At 43.1% G+C, this 20,432-nt stretch overlaps 1 long non-coding RNA gene across 1 annotated transcript in view; it reads right to left on the bottom strand.

The window, feature by feature from the left end:
* The window catches only part of LOC136573321 (uncharacterized), a 52,497-nt gene extending 39,033 nt beyond the window's left edge, over window positions 1-13,464 (bottom strand). Inside the window, exon 1 of the long non-coding RNA XR_010785869.1 lies at window positions 13,262-13,464. This is a non-coding gene — a long non-coding RNA (uncharacterized lncRNA). The remainder of the gene's footprint in view (window positions 1-13,261) is intronic.
* Between the last annotated feature and the right edge of the window lie 6,968 nt (window positions 13,465-20,432).

The following is a 20,432-nucleotide window of genomic DNA, read 5'->3' on the forward strand; positions in this document are numbered from 1 at the left end:
CATCTTTAGTTACCAATTAATCGGTTAGATGTGCCCCTGATGATAAATTGACCATAAGGAATACAGCTTCTAAGACCTCCAGCAATTCTCCTTATTCTGTGAGGAAACCTAGCAGCAAATGTTCAATTTTCCTACAGTGCCCCTACAGGGGAAATGAAGCATTGCATATTAGCAGTTAAGATTAATGGGCGACCCACGACCCATGTAATGCACAGACATGCTGGGTCCTCCCATGCTTTGCAGTCACATTTTGCTGTAGCTAATAGGGGAATGCCCTGGACGGGACAGCATATGTATTGAACCAATCTGAATGGGACAATATATTACTTGCTGTGATAGCATCATATCACGGTTAGAGATGAGCGAACGTACTCGTCCGAGCTTGATATTCGTGCGAATATTAGGGTGTTCGGGATGCTCGTTACTCTTAACGAGCACCATGCGGTGTTCGGGTTACTTTCACTTTCCTGTCTGAGACGTTAGCGCGCTTTTCTGGCCAATTGAAAGACAGGGAAGGCATTACAACTTCCCCCTGCAACGTTTAAGCCCTATACCACCCCCCTGCTGTGAGTGGCTGGGGAGATAAGGTGTCACCCGAGTATTGAAATCTGCCCTTCCCGCGGCTCGCTACGGATGTATTCTGACATTAGTTCAGGGAAAGTGGTATCGTGTTGGAGCTGCTATAGGGAGAGTGTTAGGTGTATTGTAGGCTTCAAGAACCCCAACGGTCCTTCTAAAGGCCATAAATCGTCTCTATATGCGCTCAGTGGGGCCGGCAGCAGCAGCGCCGACCCCATTGAGAACATATAGAAGACAAATCCTTCTTTTCTGCCACAGCTGTAACAGCTGTGACAGAGAAGAACGATGTTTGCCTATTGAATTCAATGGAGCCAGCAATACAGCAGGTTCCACTGAATGCAATGGGCTGCCGGCGATCGCAGGATGAATGGTCGGGAAGGGGTTAAAAATATAACGCCTTCCCTGCAATTCATCCAGAAATGTGATACACTAAAAATATATACCGGCGTATAAGGCGACGGGGCGTATAAGACGACCCCCCAACTGTCACCTTATACGCCGGCAATACAGTGGAGCAAAGAATAAAAAGCATTTCTCACTTCTTCAGACGATCTGCGCCGCTCCTGTAGACTGTCACTCCTTCCTGGTGTTCTGCGGTGCTCCTGCAGGCTGTCGCTCCCTCCTGGTTCCCGGCAGAGCATTGCTTTCTCTACGAAAGGCTTTAAATCCACGCCTCCAGAAACACACGTGCCTTCAGCCAATCACAGCCAATGACAGTGATGTCATTGAATTGCTGTGATTGGCTGTGTTTCTGGAGGCGGGGATTTCAAGCCTTTCATAGAGAAAGCTTTAGTCCGTGGACCAGGAAGGAGTGACAGTCTGCAGGAGCGGCGCAGATCGTCTGAAGAAGTAAGTAATGCTTTTTATTCTTTGCTCCACTGTATTGCCGGCGTATAAGGTGACAGTTGGGGGGTCGTCTTATACGCCCCGTTGCCTTATACGCCGGTATATATTTTTAGTGTATCACATTTCTGGATGAATTACAGGGAAGGGGTTATATATTTAACCCCTTCCCGACCATTCATCCTGCGATCGCCGGCAGCCCATTGCATTCAGTGGAACCTGCTGTATTGCTGGTTCCATTGAATTCAATGGGCTAACATCGTTCTTCTCTGCTACAGCTGTTACAGCTGTGCCAGAGGAGAACGATCTTTACGCTGACAGTGCGGGGGGGGGCCCACTCTTGCCGGTATTGTGGCTTAATAGTGGGACCTGTGAACTTGAGATGCAGCCCAACATGTAGCCCCTCGCCTGCCCTATCCGTTGCTGTGTCATTCCCATCACTTTCTTGAATTGCCCAGATTTTCACACATGAAAACCTTAGCGAGCATCGGCGAAATACAAAAATGCTCGGGTCACCCATTGACTTCAATGGGGTTCGTTACTCGAAACGAACCCTCGAGCATTGCGAAAATTTCATGCCGAGTAACGAGCACCCGAGCATTTTGGTGTTCGCTCATCTCTAATCATGGTCCATAACATAAGCACGCTATTGCATAGACATTATATTGCATAGGTCTGATTCCTGTAAGTACTGTAAGATGCCTTTGTCTTGATGTGCTCAAAGTACTTTATTTGTATTCTAACTATATTGAGGATCATTGCTTAGAAACCCTGCATGGACTTATTCTGGCAGCCGCATTCCAGATAGGACACACACCCAGTCATTTGTTTGACCTATAAATCACTTATTCTTGAGAAGTGTCAGGTGATATTCCATTACTCCTTACCTGTCTTACTGGTTTGTGCCTGAGATGGAAATATATCCTTATTTTTAGTTTGACTAATATATATTAATTTATTCTGGGGATGTACGCTAAGCTGGAGCCACTTTAATACTAATATATCAGGAATTGCAGTAGAAGGATCAGTAACACCATTCCTTACTGATCAGGAAGGGCGTTCAGTCTCCATGTTACGCACAGCTCCAGATCACGTTCAATTCCATTAAAAAAGTTGCAAACTAATGATGGCCTATTCGCAGGATATGTCATAAATAATAGATCAGCAGGGGTCTGCCGGCCAGGAACCCCTGCTAATCAACTCTTCACTGCGCCAATGGGCTCATGCACTGAGCTGATATGTGCAGGAAGCAGACAGCTCTGTTCCCACTGCAGTGGTCAGTCTTGGTATTACAGACCATTCACTTTCATCGCCTGAAAGCGCTGCGGAATAAGTTGGCGCTATACAAATAAAGATTATTATAATTGTATCTGTAATACTAGGCCGGGCCACTGCAGTGGGAACGGAGCTGTCTGCTTCCAGTAGAAATCAGCTCAGTGCACAAGCACACCAGCCTAGTGAACTGCTAATTGGAAGGAATCCCAGGTGGCAGACTCCTGTTTATCTCCCTGTGGGTAGGAGATCAATAGTTTACAACTGGACAATCTCTTTAAAGTAAATTGGGCTTATATGCAGCATATACACAGCACCAAGTTGGTAGGAAAAAATTTAAAAGGAGCCACTGTGTTGTACCAGAATGATCCACTTTAGCTAATATATTAGAAATTGCAATATAATCCAGGAACAGTTGTATGAACCACTATTTACTGATCAGGTGGGGATGATCGGGTACTTTCATTCTCTAGAACAAAGGAGTAATACACAGTGAATTGGGCTGGGATGCAGAACTCGCACAGACTCAGGATGGCAGTAAAAATGCTAAAGTGGTCATTGTGCTATTCTAGCACCTTCGTGTTATTGATCAGTGACAGTCGTAGTGGTTGAAACTAGAGATGAGCGAACGTACTCGGTAAGGCCGATTTCGCAATCGAGCACCGCGATTTTCGAGTACTTCACTACTCGGGTGAAAAGATTTGGGGGTCGCCGGGGGGCGGGGCGTGGCGTGGTGGAGCGGGGGGTAGCAGCGCGGAACAGGTGGGAGCTCTCTCTCTCTCCCTCTCTCCCCCACTCCCCTCTGCAGCCCCCTGCTCACCCACAGCGCCCCCGAGTACTTTTCACCGGAGTAGTGAAGTACTCGAAAATCGCGGTGCTCGATTGCGAAATCGGCCTTACCGAGTACGTTCGCTCATCTCTAGTTGAAATCCATCCTGTTATTGACAGCATGTCCAATTAATTTGAAGCCACTTCAACGTTTTATAGCAGGGGTGTCAAACTCATTTTCACTGAGGGCCACATCAGCATTACGGTTACCTACAAAGGGCTGTTTGTAATTGTAAGCCTGTATTTTAAAGGATACATTAAAAAGGGGAAAGGAGAACAGATGGACCAGAGCAAGGGTCCAGTCCAGAAAAATTAGAGGAAAGGAAGGAAAAAAATGATTGGAGTTAGCAGAACCTGGTGAAAGGTTCCCTCCCGTCCCATAGTCGTATCAAAGAGCAATGCCAACAAAGACGTCCACATAAAGGTCAACAACAAGGAAATAGATAGTGTTCTTTGGGTCCATCATTGGTCATAGTGACAGCTCGATAGGTGAGATAAAGTATCGGTTAGCACTGGGGCGTACGGCCATGGTGAGCATGGACCCAATACAGAAGTGCAAAGATGTCTCAGTCACCATCAAACAAAGGTTAATCACAGCCATCATCTTCCCGATTGCAACATATGGCTGGGAGACATGGACATTAAGGATAGCAGACAGAAGAATAACTGATGCTTTTGAGCTGTGGTGCTGGTGAAAGGCTCCCTAAAAATTCCCTAGGGCAGAGCCCTTACTCACTGGATTCAGCGTCAGTATAACACAACATCCTCTCTGATCCGTGCAACAGGCTCACAGGATAGGGACACGCAGGATGGACTAGACTGTCCTCTGCAGTATGATAGCGAGGACTAGCTGGGAAATACAAGCCACCTCACGATCTGAGCCCGGGCAAGCAGTGCTGTACTGCAGGATAGGCTCAGCAGTAGAAGCAGACAGGGAATGCACACCAAAAACCCCAGGGGCTGCAGTAACAGCCACAGCGCTCAGTCCACATGAATCCAACGTCGCAGTGTACCACCAAGTTGGCCGCTGAAATCCCAAACGAGGCCATACTGCACCAGAGGGTCTTCCCGGCACAGCTTAGGACCCTCCAATCTAGAAGAAGCTCTTCTGCGTCAGACCTCACGGGCCACATAAAATGACATGGCGGGACAGATTCTGACCGTGGGCCTTGAGTTTGAAACATGCTTTAGAGAAATGAAGTATTAGCAATTCCTTAAGAGATAACTATTATTTGCACTTCCTCCATATGCCTAATGGACTCACCCAAAGGGTTAATGTTGCCTTAGAGATGAAAGAGAGAGCAGCACCAACAATGACGCCATAATCACTCTATGCGCCAAAGTTTGCACCAAAATTTAGCGTAGCAGACCATAGCATGCTGACTGGACGTCACGTGATTAAAGGATGCTCTAATATAAAATGAGACAATTTTAACTGCTTAGTGAGCCGGGTGAGCCCTGTGCTGCGAAGGGACCGGAAAGGTGGCCTGGAGAGCTGCTGTCTGCACTGCCACAGGAGAGAGAAGGATCTTAATGACCCTGAGCTGGAGAGAGTCGTTCAGCACCGATGAGGAAACAGATAAAAGAGTGGGAAGTAACGCTGCCGATCTTGGACAATCCTGCAAGACCGCTTGGGTCGGTAGAAGCTGCAGCTCCCATATTTTAAATCGTAAGTGCAGTCGGCCTCAGTTGAGACTTTAGGAATGTACACCAATAGGAAAGATAGCCAGCAGGCCAGCTGCAGCAATGATATTGTTTTAGGGATAGATAACTTTCTGCTGTTCAAGCTCTTTTTTTCAGGACTGAGGCAATTAACAAGAAAACAGGAGAAAGATGGTGGGTTACATGGCTTAAACATGTTTACTCAAAGAGAGACTGCATACTGTGTCCATACTTTACGTTTCTTTCAGATTTTATTGCTTGTAGCCATGTTATTGGTATTGCTCAGAAAGGTATTACTACGTTATCATTGATAATACATTGTGTTTAGTCAAAGGTGAAAGTTCAGTTGCTTAATTATTACTATTCCACTGATCGCTGTTATTCCTGCACTCTTAAATAACTACTGTATACATTGGTTACTCCATCAACTGCATTGTATCCTAAATCTTGCATACCTCTACCCGCCACATATGTACAGCAGCAGTTTAGGTAATAAAGCTTAGCTGAAAATGTGTTAGCATCTCGATGAAATAGATGCTGACTAGGAATGAGCGAGTATACTCGCTAAGGCACATTACTCGAGCGAGTAGTGCCTTAGCCGAGTATCTCCCCACTCGTCTCTAAAGATTCGGGGGCCGGCGGGGAGCAGGGGGGAGAGCGGGGAGGAACGAAGGGGAGATCTCTCTCTCCCTCTCTCCCCCACGCTCCCTGCCGCAACTCACCTGTCACCCGCGCCAGCCCCCGAATCTTTAGAGACGAGCGGGGAGATACTCGGCTAAGGCACTACTCGCTCGAGTAATGTGCCTTAGCGAGTATACTTGCACATCTCTAATGCTGACTTCAAATAAGAGTAGCTCAATGGCCAATTATGAGTATAGTGTGCAATGCTTAGCAGTCTATAAGGCTGGTTTCACATCTGCGTTGGAATCTCTAGTCGGAGTTTCCGTCACAGATCTGGCTCAAAATATTAGAAGAAAAAGCACTGCATTTGGCCACAGGGATTCCCCTTTCCTGCTCCCCAAATAAAGCAGGAAAGTGGAACCCCAAGCACAGATGTGAAACCAGCCATAGATACATAATTTCCATTTTGTGTTGAGTCTAGACTTTTGGGGGGGGGGGGCATAGTGTTTTTACTGTTCTAATAGCTTGTACAACCTCATACATGTGTTTGAGCCACCAGTTGGCATTACACTCAATGTAGCTCTTCTGTGATAACTTTACATTGTCATTTTTACTCCTTCATCATTAAAGTGAATCCATGGTCTAATTTCTGTTTAATAAAATGGAGATACTACTAATTCTTTCACTCTGGTCCCTAGATGCACATTTTCAAGTTGCTCTGTACACTATGGGTTTTAAATGGCACAAACAATAACAACTCCTGTGTGTTACTGGGCTGTACAAGCAGAAGTTGTCAGCATGATACCTCCCCATGTCTGACATCCCTCCCTGCTCTATAGCAATTGGCTAAAGCTGCGCCTTACATACTTCCTGCTCCACCCACTCCCATGTCTGTGCAGTACTCGGAACACAAGGCTAGTAATAGTAATAAAAGCTCCTGCTCTCTTTAATTTCTCCTGCATTTGTACTAAAAAGTAAATGGAATTACTTGAAATGGAGTGGAGAGCTCTCAACATTAACCCCTTGGTGACGGAGCTTTTTTGCTTTTTTCCATTTTTGTTTTTTCCTACTCCCTTTCAACGTCGCTGTATGAGGGCTTGTTTTTTGCGGGACGAGTTGTATTTTTCAATGGCACTATTTATTGTACTATATAATTTACTGAAAAACTTTTTAAAAATTCTAAGCGGAGAGAAATGGAAAAAAAAAACGACATTCCACCATCTTTCGGTGCGTCCTGTTTCTACAGCGCACAAACTGCAACAAAACGACCTGATATTTTTATTCTATGGGTCAGTACGATTACTACGATACCAAAGTTATATAGTATTTTTTTTTTTGCTGTAGTACTTGTATTTAATTTTAATTTTAAAGTAAGATATTTAATTTTTTTTAATCATTTTCTGTGTCCATTTTCTGCGTACAATAACTTTTTTATTTTTTTGTCTACGTAGTTGTGTGAGGGCTCATTTTCTGCGGTATGTCCTGACGTTTCCGTTTGTACCATTTTCACATACAGTTGACTTTTTGATCGCCTTTTATTACATTTTTTCTCAGAGATAGGGTGACTAAAAAAGTGCATTTTGGGCGTTCATTTTTTTTTTTTTTTGAACCATGTTCATCGTGCGGGGGAAAATAATACATAACTTTAATAGATCGGACTTTTACAGATGCAGCGATACCAAAAACGTATTTTTGGTTTATTATTTTGATTTTTTTATTGCAAAAATGGCAAAAGGGGAGTTTTTTGAACTTTTATTACTTTTTTTTTTTTAATAATAACTAAAACTTTATTGTTCTTTTTTTACACTTTCTTTCAGTCCCCTTGGGGTACTTAAACATGCGATGCTTTGATAGCTCCTGCAGTATGACGTAATGCTATAGCATTACGTCATACTGCTTTTTCACAGGCAGTCTATCAAGCCACCCCATGGGGATAGCTTAAGAGGCAGTCTGCTAAGGCAGCCCTGGGGCCTTTCTAAAGGTCTCCGGCTGCCATGACACCTGCACGACTCCCCCGATCCCACCGGGATTTAAATGCCACTGTCAGCCGTTCGGCCGATCGCGGCTATTGCCCGCGGGTGTCAGCTGTAATAAACAGCTGACGCCCACGCTGTATGGAGGGAGATAGCGGCGCTATCTCCCTCCATACACGTCCTGCAACAGCAGGACGTAGAAAGACGATAGCGCCGTCACTAAGGGGTTAAGGGGGTAGTGCCAACATGCACAACCTCTTTCCGAATGCGCTTGGGTCCTGCTGCTGGCAACCAGCTGATTGTGCTAAGGGAAGATGCAGCCAACCAGACATTTCCCCTGCAAGGAAAATGTAGTATTACAAGGATGACACATGGTCCACCCAGACGGGAGATACTGTTACAAAGCAGATCTCCATCTTGACCATAGAGTGGGGTCCCTAGCGAGCGACCACAATCTATGATGTTAACATGATCTTTAGTGGAATATGAGCAGGGAATGCTATCTTTGCACAATCCCTTTAACCGTAGATCCCTATGGTGCTCTAAATTCTGTGAACTAGAACAGAGTAGTATACAGTACATGGGTACAATAGCCTATTTGAGTAAGATCTTAATCTGGAGGGAAACATAACCATATGTAATTGGTATATTTATATGGAAGATAACTTGGGCGGAATTTTTGGCTCTTTCTTCGTTAGCGTTTGTTTGTTTTTTCTGATTGTTAGCAGAGTGTTTGAATAGTAATTTACTTTATGTTTTGTAAGCCGATGTAATTATCTCTGGTGTTCCTGTTCCTTTCACTGAGTTTTGTACAAACAAACACAATTAATTAATAAGTATGAACATGTATGTGCAAGACAAATATTTTTCATCAACTCATACTGAGAAGTAGTTTGGCCTGGGATGCACCATTGTTAAAGGGCTTTTTATTGGGAAAGGTCTAGGGGCGCATGCGAGAACATTGTTCTTCCTCTTTACCCGTCACTGGTCAGACCACACATGGAATATTGTGGACAGTTTTGGGCGCCGGTACTCAGGAAGGACATATCAAATCTTTGAGCGGGTACAAAGGCAAGTAACTGAAGTAATAGATGGAATGGGCGGACTACAATACCCAGAGAGGTTAGCAAAATTGGGATTGTTTAGTTTAGAAAAAAGACGGCTGACCTAATAACTATGTATAATATATCAGGGCACAATACAGAGATCTCTACATCATCTGTATATACCCAGGAGTGCGACTGTAACAAGGGGGCGCCTTTTACATCTAGAGGAAGGAAGGTTTCTACATCGACATAGAAGGGGGTTCTTTACTGTAAGAGCAGTGAGACTATGGAACTCTCTGCCTGAGGACGTGGTGATGACAAATTCGAAAAAGAGTTCAAGAGGGGCCTGGATGTATTTCTTGAGCGATACAAAATTATATGTTATAATTATTAATAATGTCAAAAGGGTTGTTGATCCAGGGATTATTTCGATTGCCAGATGGGAGTCAGAAAGGAGTTTTTTGGAGTTGAAATGCGTAAAATTGGCTTCTACCTTATCAGGGTTTTTTTGCCTTCCTCTGGATCAACATAATACACTGAACTGGATGGACATATGTCTATTTTTAGCCTTATATACTATGATACTATTGGTGACCTATCCTCAAGGTAGGTCACCAATAGCACATTAGTAGGAATCTGCCACTTGGGATCCCCGACGATCGGCTGATTAGAAGATTGGTGCATCTCTCTCCCATTCACTTCCGTGGAAGAGAGCTGCAATACCTAATCAGGTCACTGCAGTACAGATGGTGTTTTGACAGCTGATCAGTAAGGGTCCCGAGCAGTGAACCCCCATCAATCTGCTTCTGCTGACTTATGAGGGTAAGACACCAATAGTTTTCTTTTGGAAAACTCCTTAACTGTAGTACTCTTTACTGACTGCCAGGGGAAACTATTTTGGCAAGTATGCAATCTGTTGCTGTACTCTGTCATTTGCTATCCAATCCAACAGGCTCGGCAGAAGACAACAGCACAGGAAGAGGAAGTTACATTACCAGTCACTGATAGGCTACTCATTTATAGCTTCCTGGTTGGTGCCAATGAAAGATGGAACAAAGTGGTCACTTGTTCATTTAAAAAGTGTTGTCCAGGATTAGAAAAAAATTGTTTTTTTTCCACAAACAGCTCCACTCCTGTTTTAAGGGCTGAGTCTGGTATTGCAGCCCAATCACATTCACTTGAAGTGCAATTCCAGACACCACTCATGGACAAGAATGTCACTGTTTCTGGAAATAAATAAAAACCTTTTTTTCTAATCCTGAACCACCCCCTGTTAAGTTTTTCTAGATGACACCTTGGACATTACAAGGTGTCTGGTACTGTGGGGACGAATATTAGGTTGACAGTATGGGGACCACCAGGAGTGGTGTAAGAATGGGCTTTCTTTGGCCCACTAGAGGAACTCATTCTAAGGGCCAACTTCCATCTATGTCAAATATGGAGTGCATCTTCTAAGCTGCCACAATGGGGTGTGGAGTCTAAGGAGACTTTCCATTCTTCATCTTCCACCCCACCAAGAGGGTATGGTCTTTCTTGGGCAGATTTCCAGGTCATGGTTCCCAAAATAGTAACAGATTGGCTGTGGGTGCTGTGTAAGCCAAGTAATTGCAGTGAAACCAGGAATATAACTAATGGTCGTCAATTAAACAGTAGTCAGGAAGCAACAAGCCAGAGGACAATTCAGAAAACAAGCCAGCAGTCAATGTCAGGAGAAGAACCAACAGGAACCAGGTGACAAAACTGAAGGGTGATACAGGAGTGTAATCCAGGAATGAGGCTGAGGATTTACTTTAAACTTCAGGAGAGGTGCAGAAGCTGGACCCACCGAAAAATAGGGGATTGATGTTATCTTCGGGCAAAGGTTGATTTAGCAACCTGAAGCTACCATGGGATTAGAACACTGAACCGCAACCTGATCCAGCAGGACCGTGGCAGAAAATCAGAGCCATCACAGGAGCGGAGAAAACGTTAGTTTGCCGAACAACCAGACAGCTGTTGAATGAGCACGACTGCTTGTGGCTCTCACCACAGAAAATGGGTGAGATCTAATCGGTTATGTTTAAATAAAACTATTAGCAATATGACCAGAGCTCAACCAATCAACAGGCATCCATTGAACATGGTTAGTTCCGCCGAGCCAAAATTTGGTGCAAATTTTGACGCACACGGTGCTTTTGGTACAATGTTTGGTGCATTTTAACCCTCACAATGCCCTCAGTGGGGGCAACATAAAATACATGACAGGTTCCCTTTAATAATTGGGACCTCAGATGATGGCTGATACATTCAAAGAAGAACATTCTTGAGTAGATCTGGCGTTCACCTTTCAATAAAAATACTAGTAGCACATAGGGATACGCACCACCAGCATTTAAGTTCTCAGCTCCTGGAAAAAGATGGTGGTCGGCCCATGCGAATGGTCTCTCAGTAGTCACTTCACTTTATTTCAAAGGCGTTCTGACATCTGATATGAATGATGATATCTCAGGCTTTTTTTTTTTTTTCTCATAGGGAAGATGGTCTGAACCAGCTCTGGATGGAATGTAAATTAGTATTTACATACAACATATAAAATCTATTAAATTAGCAGGAACTGTGATTAGGGGACTATTTCCACAACACATGAAGTAGTCCCTTCAGTTACAACCATAGCTAAACTGGATGCTGTGAAGCAACAGGAAACATCTTGATATACATTTGAGGTAGTGGTTTAGTCATGTTCTAAAATAGAGCAACATTTTTTAGAGCCTTGGTATTTTTTATTATTAGATTAAAAACTATATTTTTGTATATTGGCCCCACTTTGAAGGTTATTTGCACCCAGAGCTGAATTCAAAACCTGGTTGGTTCAAGCTGCACAATTTCACAACTTCCTGTAGCCCCCTGGCTATGCTTCATAGGCACTGATGTACATTAGTGTATTAGAAGAGTGATACAATATGCTGATAATCAAGTCCCCCAGTGGGACATAAATAAAAAGGTAACGTATAAAGAAAATAGTTAAAAAAAAATAATATGTCAAAAGCCCACTTTTTCCTGTCACTAAGTAAAATAAATAAATTTTAAAAATGACATATGTGGTATTGTTGTGTTAATAATGACCCAGGAAAAAAGTTAGTACATTATATAACCTGCAGAGTCCATGTCATAATAATAAAATACCAAAACATGGCAAAAATAGCTAATTGTTCCTATCTAGCTGACAAAAAAACTGAAAAAAAAACCTCTTAAGGCCTCATGTCCACGGGGACAGATCCGCAGCGGGTCACCCGAACGCGTGATCCGCGCCCCATAGGGAGGCATTGGACACCTGCAGGTAATTAAATACTTCCAGATGTCATTTTCCCCTGAAGCGCGTATTGCGCGTGCGGGAAAACACCCGCAGCATGCTCCATTTTAGTGCGGGGTTCCCACAGACTTCTATTGAAGCCTATGGAAGCCGTCCGGATCCGCGGCACACCCGCAACTGAATTCCTGCTCTCAGGTGCGGGAGCGCGGGAGAGCAGGAGTTAAAAAAAAAGAGTGCACAGCGCATGCGTGTGGCACGCTGCCAGCGTGCCGAGCACATCGCCGGGTCGAAGAGAAAAGATCCAGCCGCGACGGAGGGAAGATCCGCAGCGTCCGGACAGGTTAGTAAATTCTTATGTTTAGGCCTCATGTCCACGGGAAAAGAGGGACCAGCTGCTTGAAGAATCCGCAGCGGGCCTGATTTCCCTGTGGATATGAGGCCTAAACAACACCGTTGACAAAAAATAAATAAATGTTAGGGGTCTATATATATATATATTATACAAGAGGCCTGTTTTAAGTCTGTGCACACTTGTGATCCGGGTTAGAGTGGGTCTCACTTACAGTTTAGGAAAGTAAATAGTCTAAAAAGAACCTCGCGCTCATAGAAGTGCTGACAATTAAATCTTCAATTCAAGAAGAAGTAGTAGTGATAATCATTGCCACTTACCTAAAAGAAGGGGGGGGGGGGATACGTAAGTGGCAATGATTATCACTGCTACTTCTTCTTGAATTGAAGTTTTAATTGTCAGCTCTTCTATGAGCACGGTGTTCTTTTTACATTATTTACTTGCCTTTTCATCATGTCCTGAAAACTCCGTAGGAGTGTATTTGGATTTCTCCGCCCCTTTCCTATCCTTTGGATGCCTTAGCAAGTCTGGTTACCTATTCAAGCTAGGACTGCAGGTACGGAAGTCTGGTCCCAACGAACCCCTTGGGTTCCAGGCATCCACATCAGGTAAGTCCCCCTATTAATCTAATATCTTTAATACAAGATTTTGTCTCTGTGGCACTACCCCATTTTTACTCACTTACAGTTGGTCACTGAAGAGTACAAGTGTTTCTGTTCCGGTATTTCCCTAACCGGTTTCTGATTCCACAAGCTGTAGCACGTGGGCCTTGTAAAAGCAGCACCAGCACTTGATTTACCTCTCTGCAGATCATAGCTGCATTGCCCCTCCAGGGTTCTAGTGGGTTCAGGGGGACTTCTGGTGTCTCTCCTTCTGTGCTCCCCTCTCACTCAGGAATGTGTCCACAATGTTCTTAAGTCCTCGCAGCACCTTCTCTTCTCAGGCCTGCACCCTCAGACCGTCTCCACATGAGCACTTCGCTCTCGACCTTCCACTCTAGCCCTTGCACCACTTTCTGCTGAGGTCTAATGACTGTAGGACCCGTGAAGAATGGCGGGCTCACACCCATCCACTATCCCCTATGCAAAGAGGCTGCCTCTATACACCCCTTGTAGTTAACCCCTTTAGAAAGATATAATACATGTACATCCTATTGTTCATGGTGACATGAGAAGGAGTGTGGCTGACAAATGCACCAACGTTTCCACACATCTAATCCTTCCTTACCGTACCCCCAAAAAAGAATAGATTCTTTGTAGGGCCCATTAGCCCAGTTCCTTTAAAAGGCCCCTACGAGTGCCATGCATAGTGTCTGTTGTTGGAAATATTATATTTTAGGGAAGTAGGCACTTTAAAAACATGGAACATCATAAATCAGTATGTTAGGTAGGTTACTGTCAGACATGGCACATAACAAACCTACTGTAGTGTTTCCAGAATACTAATTATCTCTTTATTTATGGTATACACACTCATATGAGAATGTTATCACTATTAATATTATCCTTAAGCATGGGCAGATCTCCATAGATCCTTTGAGAGCATGATATTTGGCTATAGTATGGACATACTTAAAAAAAAAAAAAGACGGCAGGGCATCTGCCCCAAGGGCTGGATGACAAGTGGAGGGAGTGGCAATGAACTACTACTTTAGTTGAACTTTGCTAAAAGTTTGGTTAAAAGTTTACCTGAAACAGGGTTCTACTGGATCAGTTCATGCAACACTAGTCCTGAACACTGGTGTATAACACTCTGTGCTCAGTACTCGTTGGGGCTAAACTCATGTTGACTGGACAAAAGTGGAACTGCAATTTTTCTTCCTCTCTCAGACAATACCAGCTTAAGGGCAAATGCTAATCTTCCCATCTCTAAAAATAAGGGTGAGAGCGGGATCAACATACCTGTATCTAGTGAAGTGCAAGATGGAGTTGGCTGACATTGTCCCCATGAACTCTCTGCCAATGGTATTTGCAACCTAGCACTTTGCCTTCCTTGTAACTACTATATATGATACATGATATTGAATTTGGAAGGAAACTACAGTAGAACCTCAACTAACATCCTTAATCCGTCCGGAAGCAATGGACTTTAGTAGAAATCAATGTTAGTTAAGGACATTATTTCCATAGGAATTAATGTAAATCCAATTAATTGGTTCTAGATGTTCCAAAAAAAAACACCAAACCCCATTTAATAGAGAATAACTCTGGTCTTTAATAACAAAAACTGAATGAATATAAAAAACAACTGTAAAGAATAAATTAACATTTAACAGGTTTTTGGACATTTAGCATACAGTGCTTTGACATAGGACTGCAGGGACATCATTATAGCAGTATGTATCACTGTGTTGTCTGTGCTTTGACATAGGACTGCAGTATTTATTTGCAAATGTTTCTTTACTGTATTGTACTCATCTGTACAGTACTTACATTTTGCAGTACAGTCGGGATTCAGGAGGCAGGCAGCGTTCAGCCGGCACTTTGGGGATTCATCTACTGTACTGTGTCAGGAGGCAGGCAGACACAGCAACGTTCAGCCGGCACTGTGGAGAGAGGAAGGGGAGGACTAGGCACGCGCTGATGCAAGAGAAGCAGGAAGTGACCGGCATCAGCTGCGCGCTGGCTTACTGAGCGGCGCCCGGGGTCATGGAGCGGTTGGTGCCCTTATCTGAGGAATGCAACTTTATTTAAGGGACCGCTGCTGCCCTGACACATCGACTTAAAAATTGAAAACAGTGTTACTTAAGAGCAATGCTACTCAAGGGTTTACTGTATTTGAAAGAGGATGTTTAGTATCGAAAGGAGAAGCTGAAGATGAGGTCATTAGCATGGATTCAAGGACAGGAGACAAGCTGAATGTTTCACCTATAGTCATAGATGCATAGTTCAAAAATCATGAAATTAAGGGAAGAAGCTACTAGATCTTACTGATGCCCTTAAAGTTGTATCCTGCAGTCTATTGCTGAGCCTGTAGCGATGCTCATTTGTCGACAATAATTAACCCCAATGCACTTCTATTGAGACCCTCTGCTCCTTCTCTATTACACCCAACTCTTACACTAAAGATATGGATGGGCATTGGGTCCTCTTCCCTTATCACCATCTTTAGCCCTTGATGGGATTTTACTGGAGAGCAGTGTCTCTCCTAGCTTTTGTTTGTGTCTGAGTCTGTTTTTCATGGGATTTTGGGGCATATTTACCCCTATCCCATTTGGTCTAGCCCTTGTGTGTATGTTTTTAGATACTTTTCAATAAAGAATAATCATTTTAAAGAGTCTAGTCTGTGAAGGGCTATTGCTGAGGCACAACCAGAAAGGAGACCACATGGCCCTTTGAAGAATGATGCCAGATAAGCACCCAGCACACCTGGCCCATAAGAAGTAGAAAGACCTGTATTATAATTGCAGATTGTATGTAGAAGGACCTGTTACAGAGTTTGCATTAGAGTCCAGGAGTAATGTTGAGTGAAACAAACCAATAGAACCCCGTTTCAGGTCGAGGCTTGCTAAAAGTTCAGTTCGGCAATAACGTGAACCTCAGGCGGTTCATTTTGGCTAAACCTGCAGTTCATAAAAGCCTCTAAAGCCAGTATTTAGCAATGTCTAAGAGCCTTGAAACAACAGTGGTGGTGATGCAGTACTGGGATCCTAGGTTCAAATCTGACTAAGGACAACATTTGTATGGACTTCGTAAAATTTCATACAGGTGCTGTCCTTGGTCAGATTTGAACCTAGGACTCCAGGACTGTATGGCAACACGTCTAACCATTGAGCAAGCATTCTTCTTCTTCCTTCTCCGTAAAAGAAGAAGAAGAAGAACAAGCAACACAAAGAGAACATACAAACTTCATGTAGATGTTGTCCTTGCTTGATTTGAACCTAGCATCCCAGCGCTACAAGGCAACAATGCTAACCACTGAGTCACATACATTGAAGGACCACCACTGTCGTTTCAGGGCCTTAGACAGTGTTCAATACTAGTTTTAGGGAGTGTTGTGAACTTTCAGTCCAGTTCAAAGTAATTTGAGCCAAAGTTTCTGCCCAAGTACCGCAAACTGATGGAACCGATCTTTTGAAAAGTTCGCTCATATCTATTCAGCAGCTTCAGACACTGCAGAATTTGATGCTTGCAGTAGAGCATCATTGTCCAAGGATCTAGTAATATTTTCATGGATTTCCCTTGGTTTGTGGGCTGATAGATGGTTATTATGTTTTGTTATATGATTATTAGAGTAGACTTGTTGGCACTGAACAACAGACTATGTACTTACATCCATGTTGTTCCTCTTTGGTTGAAAGGGACATTTTGTTTTGAAAGCACTACAGTAAATGCATTTACAAAATTTTGCCTAAATGTACATAGTGAAGCTGAAAGTGGTTTCTATAACTACTTATGTATTCGATGAATATGCAAGCTGTAAAAGTATATAGGAAAAGCACCATACAGGATTTGTAAAGTTTGCCAAAGAACGATGGAAATAGAAGAGCTTTCATCCTACTGGCTCACCAAGGTAACATCGGATTCTCCTATGGGCTCAGTCTTTAACACAACTTTAGCTTCCAAAGGTCCAGCAGGAGACATACCTATTTGGAGATGACTTTAGAGACTTGTCATTAGGGTCTATTTCTTATGGGATGAATCATAAATGACATATTAGATACTACTTGTGATATGTCCTGTGTGTACAATGATATTAAAGCTAACAATGCAATTAAAAGTGGACGTGCACATGTTCTGTATGGATGGAGGTTGGCCAGGACACTGGTTGGGTCATTGAATTGATTTTTGTCGTAAGGGACTTTTACACAGCCCAATAATCGAGCACGAACATTCATTCCATTATTGGGCCATGATAAGCCAACGAATGAGCAAACACTTCCCGGTCAGCTGTATATCTTTTGGGTGATCAGGGTGATGTACAGCTAACCGATGACTGGTCAGTGAGGACGACTGAGCGTAGTAATGATTGTCCATCTCCATAATAGTGATTTTTGGCCTGTGTGTAAGAAAACTAAATGAACAGTGACTGACATGCTTTTGTTGATCACAAATCATTCATCAGGCCATGTAAAAGGAGGCTTGGATACTAGTCACATATTTTTGAGACCTCCTCAACTTTTTAATAGAACACAATACAATCTTAAAGTACTTGAAAAGAGTTTGTACAGGACATATAGTTAGAAATCAGTTAATATAATTGTGTTGGAGACACTTAAGACTAATTAGGTTATAAGGCATAAGTCATAAGTGCCCATCCTATACAGAAGAAATGTTAGTCAGTCATTGCGAAATTTTAGCCTAGACTCTACATGTCAGCATATAATATACTGGTACATGCGTCACTGAATACAAAATCTATGACAAATTTTAGCCCATAATGTAAAAACAATTTTAAGCACTTTGAATTGTGCAAGAACCAACAGATTTCGCTAATATGGCCTATAGAGCAGTAGATTTAAATGACTTTGGAACCAGTAAAGAATGACAGCTCCAACTGAGATTGGCACTTTTGGTCCTTTTTGACCTGTACAGGCATTTCTTGGCCACAATAATTGTAACCTACACTACCACAGTATGATTATGTTTTGCTTCCACTATTACTAAAGGAGGAACCTCATTTTGATTGGGAATATGGAAAGGAGGACAATTGTACATAACAAAAAAAGGAGGTCCCAAGGAAGGTCATCTGCTACCAAAAAAGAAACCTCATTTTTTATTGTGACTTTGTTTCTAAAAAGGAAGTGATGATGCATAATAGAAGAGGAAGTCCAGGGGGAGGAGGTAAACTGTTACCAATGTAGGAACCCCACTACGTTGTGGCTATGGGTCTCGAAAGCAGAGGGTAGTATATAACAGAAGAGGGGGCCCAAAGGGAGGCAGTGAACTGTTAGCAAGAGAGGAACTCCCCTTTTATTGCAGGCATGGATCTCGAAAGTAGAGAATTGCATGTAACAAGTGGGGAATTGCAAGATAGGTTAGTCAACTGTTACCAAATGTGTAATTCTATTCTCATGATGGCAATGGGTCTTTAAAAGAGATGGCAGTACAAAACAAGAGGGTATCCAAGGGGAGGAGATAAACAATTGAGTATCAGTTGATACTACCTTCAGCAATTTATTTCCAGCACTTTTCAGATATCTTGCCACAAAGATTGCTCTATCTCTACAGCCAAATCTAACCCTTCATTTTAGACTCCTCTATTGTAGCTGGAGGAACATAATTCCCCAAAGACTAGCTGAGTTGTAGGACACTTTCTTCCCATGAAGTTTACATAGTTTATAATTTGTGTCTGTTTCTTTTTCGGAGAGAGGATCTGACTTGTTCTCTTCCGTATTTGGATGTTAAGCACTTGATATATTTCCTCATGTGAACATTTACTACTCTTGACTTTCCTTAAGAAGCAGGAGATGTTCTCTGGAGCATCAGGTTTGTTTCAAGGTAAAAAAAAAACATTCCCATATTGCACCGCCATAGTGTTGACAATGTTTGGTCTCTCCACATTCTATCTCACTTCCAAATATCCATCTGTGTTTTCTCCTGTGTCATGTGGCAGTAACAGGACCACGAATGCTCCTCTATAAACCTCTGAATGATACAACAATTACCCACCGCCAGGGCATGCAGCATTTACAACACTGTCAATAGTGATTTAGTGAATTGTTGCTGTCACTGTAAGAGAAAGCTCCACTAGATATCTTATGGCTGTGTCCAGATACAACTGTAATCTATCCACAAGATAAGAGGAAAACTATCTGAATGGTGAGGGTTCTACTGATGGAACCCCTACCAATCATGAGAACATGGCTCCTATGTCCCCTGCACGAATGGAATGATGTCTAAACTTGCACTCTGCGACTCCATTCATCTCTATGGGACTGCTAGAGATAGTAGAATTTAAGCACTCAGCTATCTCTAGTATTCCCAGAAATGAACAGTCTGCATGCTCAACCGCCACTCTATTGGGGGGCACTCGGGACCCCCATTCTCAGGATCGTGAGGGTTCCTACGGCTGTTATTCCACTGATCAAATAGCTTCCAATTTTAGCATAAACCCTTGTAGACTGTATTCACATATAAGAGGGGGGTCTATGTAGCCAGTAGCTTTTACTATGTTTTATGTTATTTTACTTTAACCCTTTCTAATCCCCTGTCTGACCTCTGAAGACATTTATGATTTAAGGCTGTACAGCTCCGATGTTGGAAGACATCCGTCTGGGTTCTCTTACTGTATATTAACAGCCTCTCCGCTGTCAGAGCCTATCCAACGTGTCACCACATGCAGTACTGGCTTTAGCCAGCATATAGCGCCGTTATAGAATGAAAAAATGAAAGGCAGTATATAAGACCTCTGAAGGTGTGAGGTAGGGCTCATATTTCTGCCTTGGATTTGCCCCTTTATGCCATTGACCCACATGAGGATTTAATTTTTGTCAATGGGCAAAATCCACACGCGGGTGCTGCATAGCTGTGCATTAAGACGTGACGTCACTTTTTTTTCATGACATGGATATGAAATCTGCGGCAGAAGATAAAAAAGCTAAAGGTGTTTGAGCAGTGCAAGTCATAATTTGCAAACATTTTATGGTCTCTATGGTCCTCAATATCTTGGACAATGGAGAGAGAGCAATAATGTTTCAATGACCCAGACGCAGCAGTCTGTGGTGCCCATGTGATATTTTGGCACCTTCGAAAACTGTTGACGCTAGAAAAAAGAAGAGGTACAGTGACAATGTGGTGAGTCACATCACTACTTGTACCTCTCGCACTGGTGAGTGGTGTGAAGTTACAGACACATCTCCACCGCGCATCTGTGGCCAACCTGACAAATACGCCTGCACAATCAGAAACACTGCGAAACGAGCCGCCTGCGATTACTTCTACATGTTGAATGTTCTTGTGCAAAGAGCAGATAATCTCAACTCTGAAAAACATTGTCCTTTTAGTGACTCGCTTATGAGTCTGTACAAA

The sequence above is a fragment of the Eleutherodactylus coqui genome, chromosome 7 (assembly GCF_035609145.1).
Source record: "Eleutherodactylus coqui strain aEleCoq1 chromosome 7, aEleCoq1.hap1, whole genome shotgun sequence".
NCBI lineage: Eukaryota > Metazoa > Chordata > Amphibia > Anura > Eleutherodactylidae > Eleutherodactylus > Eleutherodactylus coqui.